At 36.7% G+C, this 15,844-nt stretch overlaps 1 protein-coding gene across 1 annotated transcript in view; it reads left to right on the top strand.

Moving 5' to 3' along the window:
* Positions 1 to 1,727: 1,727 nt before the first annotated feature.
* LOC121320763 (B-cell CLL/lymphoma 9 protein-like) overlaps positions 1,728 to 15,844 on the top strand; it is an 86,007-nt gene continuing 71,890 nt past the window's right edge. The window contains exon 1 of the mRNA XM_041259376.1: positions 1,728 to 1,788. The gene's annotated coding sequence lies outside the window, so the exon portion shown is untranslated. The remainder of the gene's footprint in view (positions 1,789 to 15,844) is intronic.

The following is a 15,844-nucleotide window of genomic DNA, read 5'->3' as shown; positions in this document are numbered from 1 at the left end:
TTGAAGCTGTTTTAGACCATTTGAGAAGCCAGCTTCAGTGGTCTCACCTTTATAGTCGATTCTAAAATACACCTTTATCTCAAGGATTTTGTGTGCTGTTTAATACAGTCATCATTTTTTAATTCTGTCTCTACGGTAGACTTAAATACAATTGTATGTGAAAAATACAAAAAATGTATTTTTCTTTCCTTGAATGGTACATGGTACTGGTTCCTCAGATAAACTTTACTGCATCAATTACTGTTGCTTTCAATGTGGTGCTGTGCTGTTGAAGGAGTCCATTGCATGAGATGTACGATCAAGGTCCCGTCTGCTGTGCGGATGGTAAAAATCCCACAGCACAAGGAGGTTCACCACCCCCCACTCCTCCCCAGCAGGCAGAAGGAGAACAGGGCTTCTTTGTAAACAAGCATGCATGCTCAAAAAAGGCTGCCCATATTTCTGTTTTAATAGGTTGATACATTTATAAGCATTAAATATGTTTAACATAAAACTATAGTTGCTATCTCAAACAAGTAATGTAAACAAGAAGGTAAAACAGTTGCAGAAAGAAAGAGCTGGATTTGAGAAATTGTACAGTGCTTATTTGTTCTTAATTTGGGGGATTTTTTTTACTGTAATTTTCATCCTAAAAATTTCATTTTAAAAATAATGCATTCTAAACAGCATCTTCTTATGCAGTTAAATTCCACTCTCCTTCCTAGAAAAGGAATTTAAAGAAAACATTTTCTAGTATCCAAATTTATAAAACCTTTAAAAACTTTTTTGATGATATCAATTCCAAAATGTTACTCCAGCATTGATTTGCCAAATAATGCTATTGTTTTAGTATGCATAGCAGCAATAGCAGCAGTGATAAAAAAACGAAACAAAACAAAACAAATCAGCAATCAAAAGGTTAAAGCAAAATCACGCCGAGGAACATATATGTCTAAAGAGCCTCTGGTTTTATTGTTCACCAACCAGCACTGCCACCCCCACCCCCTCCTTCGATCCCTCCCTCTCCACACACCCTGCTGTAGGAGCTCCACTGGAGGAACAGCTACACCCAACCCCCCACTTCTCGCCTCTTTTTTTTCAAAGCTCTGGCTTTCGTGAATATACAACAACAAGCTTTAGGCTGTGTATGTGGATCCCAAAGCTTTAGACAGGGGAGCTGTGGGCTCGAGTTAGTTGCCTGCCTGTCACAGGAGTTAGGGAGTCTCGCATTCTGAAGGAGACCGAGGGAGGGAGAAGGGGGTAGGCTGTCTTGTTTGTGGCTTGTCAGCAATTGCTTGAGACAAGCTTCTCTTCCATGTGTGAAAGCTACTTGGCATGAATGTCTGGGCCGTACCAAGTGCAGCGGTGCTGGGAGGGGGGAGGCACAAGAAAAACAGATCAGACCAGACCAGACAATAGGCCCCTCAAGTGTTCCCCCCAAGTTGCTTTGATGTTGTCCTAGTGTCTTGATGCTAAGGGGGCCAGTGATTGCAGGGAAAAGGGTCTTTGTGTGGATGTGTGCACTTTTTTTAACCCCTCAACACAAAAAAAAATATATATATATATATATACTCTATATATATATATATATATATATATATATATATCTTATATATCTGATATAGATATCTAGATATACTATAGATATATATATATATATATATATATAGATATATATAATATAATATATTATATATAGATATATATTATATATAGATATATCTATATCTATATAAAGATATATATTTATAGATGAAAAACAAAATGAGCCTGTAGAATTTTTGGAGCAGCATCAGCAGCAACAGAAAGGTAAGATATTCTATTCTTCATTGCTTTTCTATATCGTTGGGATAATGCTGAAGTTAGATTGACTGAAGGCTGTGGGTTCCGGGGGGGTGGGGGGTCCTTACATATCACTCCGTCCCAGGCTACTTTTTAGCCCTGTTTTTTTTTTTTTGGGTCTGTTGTTGGAAAGTCTCACTAATAGCCTAAGAATGAGATGGCCTCCTTTCATTTGGACCCCCATGCATTTTATTCTTAATAGGAGGGGGATGATTAGAAGATTGGTGTTCTTATAAAGCTTCTCGGGACTAATGATAACCGACCCATACAGGTCTTTCATTTCTGGATTTAAAAAAAAAAAAAAAGAATTGTAAAGGAGTAGGTTTTTTGGCTGTTTTTATACAAAAGGCTACTGAAGAAAGCTGTAGTGATTACACCGCTTTTTTTTCTTCTTCTGCTGTTGTATGTCAAAGGCTGCCTGCCCCACTTAGCTCATAAGTGAAGAACTTAAAGTGATCTTTTCTTTCTTTTTTTAAAGCACACATGTTACATGTAATCTATATGTATTATTCAGCTAGAATCCTGGAGTTGGTATTAGTGATAATAGTTTGAATGCTAGAGCTCTTGTGTGCCATTAGTCTGCTTTAGGCTTTAAAAAACTTGCATTTGGAGGTGTGTTTCTGTTAGGCAAAATTAGTGAATGTGAAAAACCTAAATATTTGATATTTCTGTGCAAACTATTGTGTTTTTTAATGTTATTATTATTATTATTATTATTATTATTATTATTATTATTATTATTATTATTATTATTATGCTTTTGCTATATTCTGTGCAATAATAAAATGTGTGGTGTAGGAAAAGCATGGTTAAATTTTGCATTTTGAATTGATAGTTACCATGTCCATCTGTAGTTTAGTTTTTATGCAAAAAATAGACCTTGTTGATAGTCCATTTGTTTACATCTCTCAGCTCTTGAATGCTGCTTCCTATTACAGATCCACCAACTGTGTGGGTTATACATAATGTATATAAGCTCTGCTGTTGTTGAGAAAGCACATTTATTTAGTTTAATCACGTTTTTTATACTGATAACATTTAGCAGAAATAGATATAGAGCTTTTTTTTTTTAAACCTTTACACATCTTGAAACACACACTCTGTGTGTGTGTGTAAATGTGTGTATTTATTTAGCGCTAACCCTGAGTAAAATGCCCCAAAACAAACATAATCTTCATCATAGTTATTTTATTTTCTGTTATTGGGCACTTTTTAAAGGCAGCACGATGGCAGCTCCTTCATTTAAATGTAATCTATCGTTCAGACACATAAAGTAGCAGTTAACTGGATAAAATAAACACACACACACACACACACACACACACACACACACACACACACACATGAACAAACATGGGGTTTACATAACTATTAAACACGACAAAATGGAACATCCATGCTGGCTGAAGTAAACTTAAAAAATGTGATATTCTGTAGTTCAAAGTTTCTCAAAGCAGAGGTGTAAAGCAAACAATAACTATTTATTTCCCATATAGTACGATAGTTTCCTGTTTAAAATGAAAAATACTGTATTTGCAAATGGGGAAATAACTGCAGCAGTATTATTAAAAAGTGTTGCAGCAAATCTACAGACACAGTTGCTGTTTTACGTCACCCTCAAGGTACATACACAAACACACATACCAGGCACATACTGTATACTGTATACCCCTACTGTGCTAGCAATAGTCACAAAGGTAGCACAGAGCATAAAAAGAGTTTGTTGTCTGTGTTGACAAGGCTTTGTTGTTCTTAGCCCTGTTGTTCCATGCAAGTAATATACTCCCCCCCACCTATTCCTACATAGACAGACTAGCAGCTGGCTGAACTAACCTGCGCCCTGCTGTCCTGCTACCAGCCATTAGGCAGCACGCTTTGCTCCAGGCCACCCTCTACCCTGCTGACAGACTTCTGCTTTCACATTCAGTGGCTGGCACTCTTGATGCATGACCCAGTGCTCTAGCCAAAGGAGCTGCCCCGTGTTCTTCTGCTGATGCTGCCTTTACAATTTTTTTTTCCTGGCCTACCTGGATGTGCCAAAAGTGGTTTACAGGCAGCCAGAGACAGGTTGTCCAGTCTGAGAATGTGTCTATGTTTTTAGGTTCACTCAAATATGCCAACACAGAATGTGCATACCCACAAAAACATAGAAAAGTGGAGTAGAGCCTACTAAAGCACAGTAAAACGTGGTTAAGCATATGGAATTATTTCAAAGTAATCAATTGTTGTGCAAACTAATCACGGTAAAGGGTTGCTTTCATTTGAAATGTACTTAGTTGACAGTTTTTCACCAGGGCACACCCATTGAGCCTCTTGAAGGTTATTAAGTTGAAAGTCTCTGCCCTATGTTAAGTGTTCTGCTTTATCAGTATTTTATCAGTATTTTTACATAAACTCAAACACAGTCCTCTATTTAATTTCTATTTTGCTTCTGAAGTTATAAGGTGACTTGGAGGTGTCATATTTAACCTATTTCTAAAAGCAGAAAGGAAAGCTTTTTTGTTTTTCTTTTTTTTTTTTGACATAGTTGTAGTGACAAAGTTTCAACAGGGAGGAAAATGGTGTCTCCCAGAGTTAAAACTGTGAAATGTAAACAAACTGGACTGTCACTAAAGTGTTGTGATATAGAGAGTGTAGAAGGCTAGACAATAGAACAATGTAATAAATAGACTCTGGCATATTTGAATGTAAAATGTAATATTATTGTGAACACTGCATCTTCTAAGTGCAGACACCCCCAGTTTCTTTTTGGAAAATTCCAGATTTTGCAATGTTAGACACACTCTTAAACAGTGCACGTACAGAATAAAACAATGCCAAACACCACATCTAACAGCCACCCACTTCAACAAACTTTAGAAGGCATGATGTGAAATCCACAAACTCTCTTTGAAACAGCCCCCAAAATGTTTTCTAGCATGCAGAAATATCCAAAATATAATAGATTTCTATTGTTTTTAAAATAACAACAGCAAGTACAATATGTTACAGCAGTCTGACCAAGGTTAGTGATGGAATTGGATGCTGGAACTAACAGAGACCATGCGTCAGGTTGTTTAGTTAGCAGGTTTGAAATTGGCCACAACCTTTTGATGTAATACTTAAAAGATACTGAATTATTTCATTTTAGTACTTATGAATAAAGTGATATTGGACTCTATAGTTGTTAGTGCCTAAAGTCATTCTCAAATCCACTATTAATGATTTTTTGTTCTTTTAGTACATTCAATTTAATTTTCACGTTTAAATTTCTCTTCTGGGAGTTTCCATATTCAGGAATTCAACAGAGTTGTTATCAATTAATGATGCATTCCACAATTACTCCTATCTCAACCCCTGCCTTTCGAAGCTGTCCCTGATTGTAAAATGTGGCCCTAAACAAGTATATGCTGAGGGTTTTTTTTTTTTTTTTACCTTCCAGCACAGGGTTACAACTGCTCTCCCACTGAATACATGGCGTACATTGCTGAGCTGTCAGCACGAATGCTTGATCCAAACTGGCAGTAAGGGACTTCTGATGAGAATGTTGTTTTGGATGTAGGCTGTGCTGCTTTGGCATTCCTTTTCAATGATGAGGGATGTTTTATCATCCGGAATGTTACCATGTATTATTTAAGCCAGAGCATGTCATGGTTTTCCAAAAGCAGATGACCCCTAGGCAACACTGTGGTCAAACCTGCCGTTGCTCCAGACCTGCTTAACCCAGATGTTGTTATGATTTGGCAGATCATGTGTACTGTATGTGCATGTTGCCTGACTTATTTAGCAGTTTAGTCCACAGCAGGAATGTCTGTACTCCACTGCTTTAATTGGCACAAAAAAGAATCCCCTGGCTATGTGTTCAATTTGTTTAAGATATCATGTTAAATATTGAATTAAATTAAAATTCAGTAACAGTTACACCAATGCCTTAAACTCTACTTCCCTCCAAGATGAAAATGAATAGCATGTTCATCAGGGATGCAGTCCACAGGTCTAACCATTAGGCCACAACCCCATCCCTGGAATAATATTAGTTCTTTAGAAACAATGCAAATAAACTGTCACTACATTTCTGTTAATGGAAATAGTACATGAAGTGCTCCATCAGCATGACACACAGGTGCCTGCACAAAGCAGGATTTTCATGTATTTTTTATAGCACAGCATGTTGTATTTCAAGACCTTCAGTGCACATAAAGGCATCTTGTGGGAAGTTGGGAATCGCACACAGGCAAGCAACAGCCAATCAAATGTATATTTAATACATTGTGATATAGGTCTATACATCATTTAAGTACATATAACTATTTTTGCAGGTTTGCCCTTGGGTCAGTAGTGATTGGTTGATAACTGAGCTACAGCTCCAGTGAAATGTGTCCACTTTTCAAAAATTAACATTTGGAGATTTCTACATTTTCTACACTAACGTGTAATTTTTCAATGGTTTGTTTGTTAAACCAGGACTATTTAAAACTACACAGTCACGAGCATTGTGTCAGGGTGAAAGCCCTGCCAGTGCACAGGTGTGGGGAATATTGGGTTGGCAGGGAGGGGGTTAAATTCCTCCCTGCAGAAACACATGGGAATGTGGCTGGAATCGTACATTGAATAAGTGAAGATTAATCCAGCTGCAGTCACAGGGTATAAATAGGGTGTTAATGGTGTTGGGTAGAGAGTTAATGTGGAGAATTAATGCTGGTGAAGGTGAGGTTAGTGTATGTTGGTGTTCGTGGGTATAGTTGGTGTTTAGGGGAAACCACAGGGTGCATTTAAAAGTGCTTGTCTTGTTTTGTTCAACTGTTTATTTTGGCCACTGTGACTGTGTGTTTGTTTGTGATTATTTGTTATTAAACATGCTCTCTAGCACTTAAACCTGCAGCTTCTGTGTCTGAGTCTCTCTTCCTGGCAGTAACAACTTGGGCTGTGATGCTACCGCATCACAAGTGTGCACAACGGTCCAATCCCACACAGAACACACATGTCCTGCAGAAGCAGGCTATTTTTGTTTCTGATCTGGGTCAAGTGTCATCAAAATAGGTCCTTCGTTGTAGTTTGTATACAAAGAATTTAGTCTAGGTCTCAGTTACACTGGAAACTCACTATGCTGAGGTGTGCCAAAATCTCTATGTCCTGAAGCTTCTGTTCATATTACCAATATCACCAATGACATGTATTGCAGGTTATTTTAGTGGACATTTGTAAAAATTCAGTTTTGTCAGTTCTAATAGTCCAGTCTTCATTATACAGTATTATACAATATCTACAGAGCATGATTATAATTACACAGATATCCAAAAACCCATACCATGCCTTAGTGGGTTCTCCGAAGTGGTTGCTCAGCAGCACAATTCCAATTTATTGCAAAGAAAACATCTGAAGGGACAGTATGCTATTCGATTTGTACTGTTCTGTGGATTGCCCTGAACCTGTAGGACGCTTGATAGCCACACACCTTCACATGTGGAGGACAACTTGACCTACAAGAGGGAACATCTGAAACAGCACAAGATAAAAGAAGCAGCAACTGAATACAGCTTTGAAAAGAACATCATATGCTTTAACACTGAGTGCTATTGCTCTGGAGTGAAATAAGAGACTAAGGAACTGCTTGAGTGACAGAATAATAATAATAATAATAATAATAAATAATAATAATAATAATAATAATAATAATAATAGTGTTTTAAATGCGGTACCACGGTACAACATTATACTGATAAATTCAATGACATGCTGCCCTGCTTATGATTAAAACATTTTAAGCAATAGTGTTCTCATTATTAAACTACACTGTTGTTCTTAATTCTGTCTTACATTAGAAAATATGGGTTTTATTAATAAATATTTTTTGTCCATTTAAGAAATATGAATTGAATCCTGTAAGACATAAAGCCTGAAAGATATAGAAAGCTATTGCTATTGCTGTCTGACTTTTCAGGAGCAACAAGATGACATTCCAATGACTTCCCAGAGTTCCGTTCCCTGTCAGTGATCTTGTTTTTTGATGAAGATCAATGAGTGATTTATCTTGTTATTGTCAATTAACACATAATATATCTCTCTGGCTGGCCAACAGCTGTATCGGTATTTCCAAGGCCTAGCACGTCTGCCTTATATGTAGACCTATTCTCTTTCAGTGTTTAACACTAAACTGGTAGTGATGGTTTTTTTAAACCTATATACTAGAATACTGCTCCAGAATGTGACATCTGTCTTGTGGTTGTTAATTTCAATGTTCCAGTCAAAATTGCAAACCCAGTTTGAGCTGTTTCCATTGACTAGCAACCATAAAAAGGAATGGAAATGAAAGCTTTTTTTTTTTTTTTCTGCTGGAATTGTACGTGTATATCCTTTTGACACCAAAGTGAATGACCAAGTTATTACATTTTGTGGTGTCTAAATAAGTAGTCGAAATTGATATAAAATCTGTTTTCTATTTAAGTTATGTACTTAAAGAAGGCATCTTGTACAAAATATGTAAACCTTTTTTTTTTTTTTAATGGATTCAGGGTGCTAGGAGGAAACTTTGCTGTTTTTCTACATGATATAGAGTGGCTATGGCTATGGTTTACTAAAAATATTCAATGCGGACAGTCTTTGTGAAACTAACGTTCATGGAGTGTGAACAGGTTATCAAGGTCAACCATCGCTTGGATAAAACCAAATCCCCTGTGGTTTGTTCTATATATTCCACATGCTTAGTTCTCAAGTAGAAGTAGAACCATTGAGATTTAAAAACCACAGGCATTCCATCCATGCGTGTGGTATAAATCATTCTACACACAGTTAACATACTTTGTGTAGCCTGCTACTGCCGCTTAGTGACTTATTGGTCTCAAGATCATCAAATTAAACTTTCAAGAACAAACAAACAAACAAACCACGATGAAGTAAATTAAAAATACAAACGTGATTAAAATTGTATTTGATATAAAGCATGCAGGTGTTCAGGCAGGAAATCTATAGTACAAGTGCCTGATACATTCATTGGTTAATCTACAAGCCTATTACCAACACAAGTCCTTATCTATATATATATCTATATATATATATATATATATATATATATATAGCTGTATATATATATATATATATATATTAGTTTTATGTTAATCACATTATTTCCTGTTTCCGAGGAATGAGGCTGTGCTCCAGCTACTTTTATTTTTCTTCACCATTGTTTGGGTTCAATGTTTTTGGAAATCTAATATTTTGTATTATAATAAACAGTGGTTATCTAACGCACCAGTGTCCTGACTGAAAGCTATTTGCTGTAATAATCTGCAGAATCTGTACATGTTAATGCAACTAATATCTTGTTAACTATTTGATGACAATCCAGCTAGATTGCAAATAAATTAAGTAAACTGTATTAGTCATAATCCAAAAACATTCCCATGCGTCAAAAGCATTCTAAAAGATACTTAAGTGAAATTTCAATTGCAATTCCACCGTCAAATCAAAAGCTGTGCAAATATGACGGGCATGCTTCTATCCTGCAATGCGATGCAACCTTTTCTTGTAAGTAAAAGTAAGGATATACAATCTGAAGGAGCTTCAAAAAAGAGGAGTAATGTTTGAGAAGGAGACCACCCAGACTCATTAAATGCATAGTAACTATTTAAAAAATTCCAAACAGAATGGTGGGATGTGGGATCCCTGTATTAAAAACTGGCACAAGTCTTTTTAAATAGACACAGAGTAATACCCTACATCTGATATTCTCAGAGGAAGCTGTTTATCACCACAGATTGAAATCTGCAAGGCATACTGTTATGTGATATCTGTTTATTTCAAGCCCTCATGTGTCAAAGCATCAACCCCCCCCCCCAATTTTCTTGCCATGAGACTTTTACATATTCAAAACAGTGTCATTACATTTTTATCAGAATATTTTGAATATTTCATTTCTCTTGGGTTTACAAAATCTGAGAGCACAGAGTTTTTTCATCTTGCATAAAACCACTTTCAAATGGGGAGGCATTGTTGACTCTGAACGAAATTGCTTTTGAATAAGCTGGTTTTCTGAAGTGAGTTTTGAGGAGCCATTTCAGAAAAAAAAAAGTTTTTTGATGGAATATTTAACAAGCATAGCAAATAACACTGAGAACATGAACAATAGGATATTAAGAAAGTAAAGAACTATCTGTATTGACAAATGCTGTCATCAGGTAACACACCACTATCTATGTATTCATCTATACACACAGTGCCAATAGAAAGTCTACACCCCCTTGAACTTTCTTCACATTTTGTTGTATCAGTGCCTCAGAGTTTCATGCATTTAAATTAGGATTTTTTTTCCACTTATCTACACACCATACTCCACACTGTTGAGGGGAAAAAAGTTTTTATTGAGAAAAACATATATTAAAAAACTGAAAGATCATAATTGGATAAGTCTCCACCCCCCTGAGTTAATACTTGGTGGAAGCACCTTTGGCAGCAATTACAGCTGTGGGTTTTTTGGGATAGGTCTCTACCAACTTTGCACACCTAGATTTGCAATATTTGACCATTCTTCTTTACAAAACTTCAAACTCTGTCAAGGTCCTTGGAGAGCATTGATGGACAGCAATCTTCAAGTTTCAAAATCAAATTTTCGATTGGATTTAGGTCAGTGCTCTAACTGGGCCACTCAAGGAAATTTACCTTTTTGTTTCTTAGCCACTCCAGTGTAGCTTTGGCTGTGTGCTTTGGGTCGTTGTCATGCTGAAAGGTGACTTTCGTCCCAGTTTCAGCTTTCTTGCAGAGGGCAGCAGGTTTTCCTCAACAACTTCTCTACTTTGCTCCATTCATTTTCCCTTCTATCCTGACAAGTGCCCCAGTCCCTGCCGATGAGAAACATCCCCATAACATGATGCTGCCACCACCATGCTTCACAGTAGGGATGGTGTTCTTTGGCTGATGCACTGTGTTGGGTTTGCACCAAACATAACGCTTTGCATTTAGGTCAAAAAGATTCTCAGTCAGATTTAGATCAGGACTTTGACTAGGCCATTCCAGAACCCTGATTTTATTCTTCCTTAACCATTCTGATATAGATTTTGATGTATGCTTTGGATCGTTTTTGTGTTGGAACATACAGATGCGCATTAAAACAATTTTTGTAGCTGAGGGTTTCAGATGATTGGCCAATATCTTTTGGCGTGCTATGGAATCCATTTGACCATGTATTGGAACTATATTTCCTGTGCCATTAGAGGAAACGCAGCCCCATAGAAGGATATTATCACCTCCGTGCTTGAGAGTAGGTATGGTGTTCTTTTCTTTGTACACCTCACCAGACTTTCTCCAACTGTAATGACTATCAGCATGACCAAATAGCTTGATTGTTGTTTCATCACTCCACAAAACCTTTGACCAGAACTCATGTCCATCATTCAGATTTTGTAAACTTTAAGAGATTGTCCTTGTGATATTTTCCTAAGATCAGCTTTTTCCTTGGCCTGCGAGACTTTCATCATGCAATACTCGACCTGTGGTTGAAATGGAAACCCCATTCCCACTTGCAGCTAATGCACTTTGAATATCTTTGGCAGTCAAAGATTTTTTTTAACCTTCCTCACAATTCTTCTACTTGTTCTTGGTGATAGAAGCTTTTTTCTTCCAGACCGAGGGAGCATTGTGACAGTACCGTGAGTCTTGTACTTCTTGATAATAGAAACAATAGTTGAAATTGAGATACTCAAGTGATTGAAAATCTTCTTGTATCCTTCTCCAGCTTTATGACAATAAATATTTCTGCCTAAGGTCTTTAGAAAGCTCTTTACTTTTTCCCAAATTGATATATTGGTAATGACAGGAATCATCCTATGCCTAACACTTTTATATTCTCTCAGAATGTTCACCCACAATCCAGAATTTTCTAGACTTTTCTAGAATTAGGTCATGTTGAAATTTCTAACACCTTGTAGACAATACTATCATAGCATCAAAGAGTATGAATACTTTTGAATTAGCATTTTTGGAGTTTTGCAAAAAATTGCTGAAAAAAATAATTAATCTATTTCTTGTAACTTTTTTTACTCGTCCCAAAAACAAAGCTTCTGCTACAAATTATTTTTCCTAAAATTCTTAGTTTTAGAGAAATTTCTAGAAATTATACATTTCCATTGGGGTATGTAAACTTTTGACTACAACTGTATGTACACTACCGGCCAAAAGTTTTAGAACACCCCCATTTTTCCTGTTTTTATTGAAACTTAAGCAGTTCAAGTCCAGTGAACCTGAAATGGTACAAAGGTAAGCAGTACACTGCCAGAGGTTAAAAAATAAGTTTAGGTTACCAAAAACTGAAAAATAATGTATATTTCAGAGTTATACAAAAAGGCCTTTTTCAGGGAATAAGTAATGGGTTAACAACTTACAGCTGTTCTGCAGCAATGGAAGTAAATTAAGCCTTGAAAGTTGATGTTAACAATTCCTACAGGTGTCCCAACTTTTGTTGATTATTTACAAACCATCTGTCTGTATAAAAGCAGTGTTGGAAAAGACTGTGCTACTACATCCTCTTAAGAATTATTTGGACAGTATTGTACTGCAGGAAGTAGTATATTGCTATCATAATGGTGAGAAAAAGGCAATTAACAAAGGAAGACAGACAGACCATTATAACCCTTAAGAGTGTAGGTCTTTCCTTTAGAGAAACTGCAGAGAAAGCCAAGGTGTCAGTGAGTACAGTTTCCTACACCATCAAAAGGCACTTGGAAACTGGAGGAAACTCTGACAGGAAGAGGTCTGGCAGACCCAAAGCCACAACAGAATCAGAAGACAAGTTTCTGAGAGTCAACAGCTTGCGTGATAGGCGGCTCACAGGACAACAGCTTCAAGCACAGCTTAACACTGGTCGAAGTAAGCAAGTCTCAGTTTCAACTGTGAAGAGAAGACTTCGAGCTGCATGTTTGACAGGTCGAGTGGCAGTAAGAAAGCCATTGCTAAGATGGCAAAATAAGAAAAAGAGGCTTGCCTGGGCCATGAAGCACCGCCAGTGGACTACTGAAGACTGGAAGAAGGTCTTATGGACCGATGAATCAAAATTTGAAATCTTTGGTTCATCACACAGGGTTTTTGTACGCCATCGAGTAAGCGAAAGGATGGTTCCTCGGTGTGTGACACCAACTGTCAAACATGGAGGAGTAAACGTGATGGTCTGGGGCTCTTTTGCTGGATCCAGAGTCGGCGACTTGCACAGAGTGAGTGGCACCCTGAACCAAAACGGCTACCACAGCATTTTACAGCACCATGCAGTACCCTCTGGTATACGTCTAGTTGGTCAGGGGTTCATCCTACAACAAGATAGTGACCCAAAATATACCTCCAGGCTATGTCAGAACTACCTTAGAAGAAGGAACAATACGGTAGGCTTCAAATCATGGAATGGCCAGCACAGTCTCCAGACTTAAACCCCATCGAGCTAGTTTGGGATGAACTGACCAGAAGAATGAAAGCAAAGCAACCTACACGTGCAACACATTTGTGAGAACTTCTGCAACAGTGTTGGGAAGAACTTTCCGAACAATATTTGATTTCCATTTTAGAAAGAATGACACGAGTGTGTTCGGCTGTTATATCTGCAAAAGGTGGCTACTTTAATGAGTAAAAAATTTAGATTAAATTTTGTTAAACAAAATGATTCCATGCTTTCTTTTTTTATCGCCAATTGTTTATTTGTTCTATGCTTTAATTTCAGAGTACACTGAGACATTAAACTGTGTACATTTCAATAAAAACTGGAAAAATGGAGGTGTTCTAAAACTTTTGACCGGTAGTGTATGTATGTTTGTACATTTTCTCATTTAAAGCTGTCAATATACAGAGGTGTTTTAGTACAGTGCTATTTTAATTACTATTAATTTGAATGTTTTTCTTTTTTTTGTTGTACTTAATAAATAAAAATAATTAGCTGTTTAGATCAATGATATCCCTTGTGTTCAATTAGATTTGTTTTCCTATAAATATTTTTAATCAGTAAGAATAATGTACTGTTTTGTAATTACCACACACACACACACACACACAACACTATTCAGTGTGATGTGGTACTACAGTATATACAGGGATGGCAATAAGACTGCCATTGCATAGCAGTTTGATCCATTCCTGGTTTTACTATGCGTTTGAAACACACCTGAGCATGTTACCTATACACAGTAGCTAACCAGACTTGTATTAAAACCTGGAGTGAGTGAAACTACTATGCAACGGGAGTCTTATTTCCATCCCTGATGTATGGTCATAACATGTTTAAAAATGTTAAAGCTTAAAAGAAAATGCCTTAAAATAGCTGATTACAACAAAAACAAACAATTCTAATCACGTTCCTTTATGCTAACAAAACAAACACAACATACAGTACATCTGATAAACACACATTGTGAAGCATTTGTTCATCTGGGGTTTTCTTTTTTTTTTTGTATATACATATACCGCTTGATCAGTTGTTTGTGCAACATTTAAACTCAATGTTGGTTCAGGGCAGCTCCAATTAAAATTTGGTGTAAGCTTCCAAGTGGCACATCAATAAATGTGTAGTTTATTTTTCCCTTTTTTAGAGACCCTTGAGATTATTTGTGTGCCATCTTAAAAGCATATTCCCTTTAGAATGGAATTAAACCAGAAATGAAATTACAATGTTGACACCTTAAAACTCTTAAATAAATCACAGTTAAAAGGAGCGGGACAGCTGTCTAATCTAACTGTTTTAAAATTATTTGGAAGAAAGCAGTAGAACTATGGATCGAAAATGTGCTTTTGCTCACTTGATCAAGTGTAGACTTGACATTTAGAGGCTCTAGTCTTCAACAGGTACGCTTCATTTTCTTTTTTCTACCTTTGAGACATTATTACTATTGTTACAACATTTACTATAATAAGGATGGCTTAGCCGATTTACTTGTGAGAAACCAGCATCAACCTCATGCACTGTGCCGCCCAAGATCTGCTGGTAAACTACAGACCAAGGGAATTAACGCTTTTAAATAATTAAGTGTTGCACGTTGTGCTTTTAATCTCCATTTGCCATTCTGTTTGAAAAGCAGGCCACTGAGTATTTCAGCAGGGAAGGATTCTGTGGGGTTTGTTCTCCATCGAAGTCCTCAAACCCAGTTGGGTAACATATTGTTCTCATCAGGTCCCTCTAAAGACGCTTGTAAAACAAACAGCAGGAACTAATGCATTTTTAATTTCTTTCAGGAAGAGTTTTTATTATACAGCTGTTCTTTTTCATTTGAAAGGAACTATGTTTTTTTAAGTCAATGAATTTCAAAGACAGTTTCTTAACCCCCTCCACTGCCTTTTGATAAATGAGTTTCCTCAGGTTTATATTAGTGAAAGTAGATAGCTGAATGAAGAGTGTATTTACAGCATTACATACACAGAGGGAGATAAACTGATACATGGACAAACCATATAAAACAGGAGGAATATGCATGACTGAGGCTGAGAGTTCAGTTATGAGCAGTTGTTGTATAGATATTAGACAAAAACGGTGTTTTGTTTTGTTTAGGAGAGGTATACACACATTTTCTTTGACCTATAAATTGTAGATTAGTATTTCGGAGCTACAAATGATACATCCTTCCACTGTAGTATAATTAAAAAAAAAAAGGCCAGAGTGGGAAAGGCAGCTGTGGGTTATTCTTCCAGTTCAGCAAACAGGCAATGCTTTATCTAAAGGTTGTCTTCTCACTGCCCAGTGATACCAGATATAACCGTCTTGCAACTGAGATCCTGAAACTGTTTACATTCTCGTCATGGTTTTAAAAGACCATCTCAGCCTTGAGTTTGTAGTTCAAGAGTGTAGAGTGTAGATGTGCTGCTGTATCCTGAAATGACATCTTATTGTCTCTCTTCATTATATAAAATGGTGTTCTTCACTGAATATATATGCAAAAATTAATCTTGAAAAATGGCGGAGGATACTTCTAAAGACCTTGGTAAAAGAGCCACTGGGAAGTGTACCCAAAATTTCACAATATCTCAAAATGAAGACAAAAAGACATTTGTGCTTTCCTTTCACAGCAGTATTAAAAGTTTATTG

Source organism: Polyodon spathula, chromosome 9, assembly GCF_017654505.1.
Source record: "Polyodon spathula isolate WHYD16114869_AA chromosome 9, ASM1765450v1, whole genome shotgun sequence".
NCBI lineage: Eukaryota > Metazoa > Chordata > Actinopteri > Acipenseriformes > Polyodontidae > Polyodon > Polyodon spathula.
Note: the sequence above shows the minus strand (reverse complement) of the source record. Positions and strands in the feature narration are given on the sequence as shown.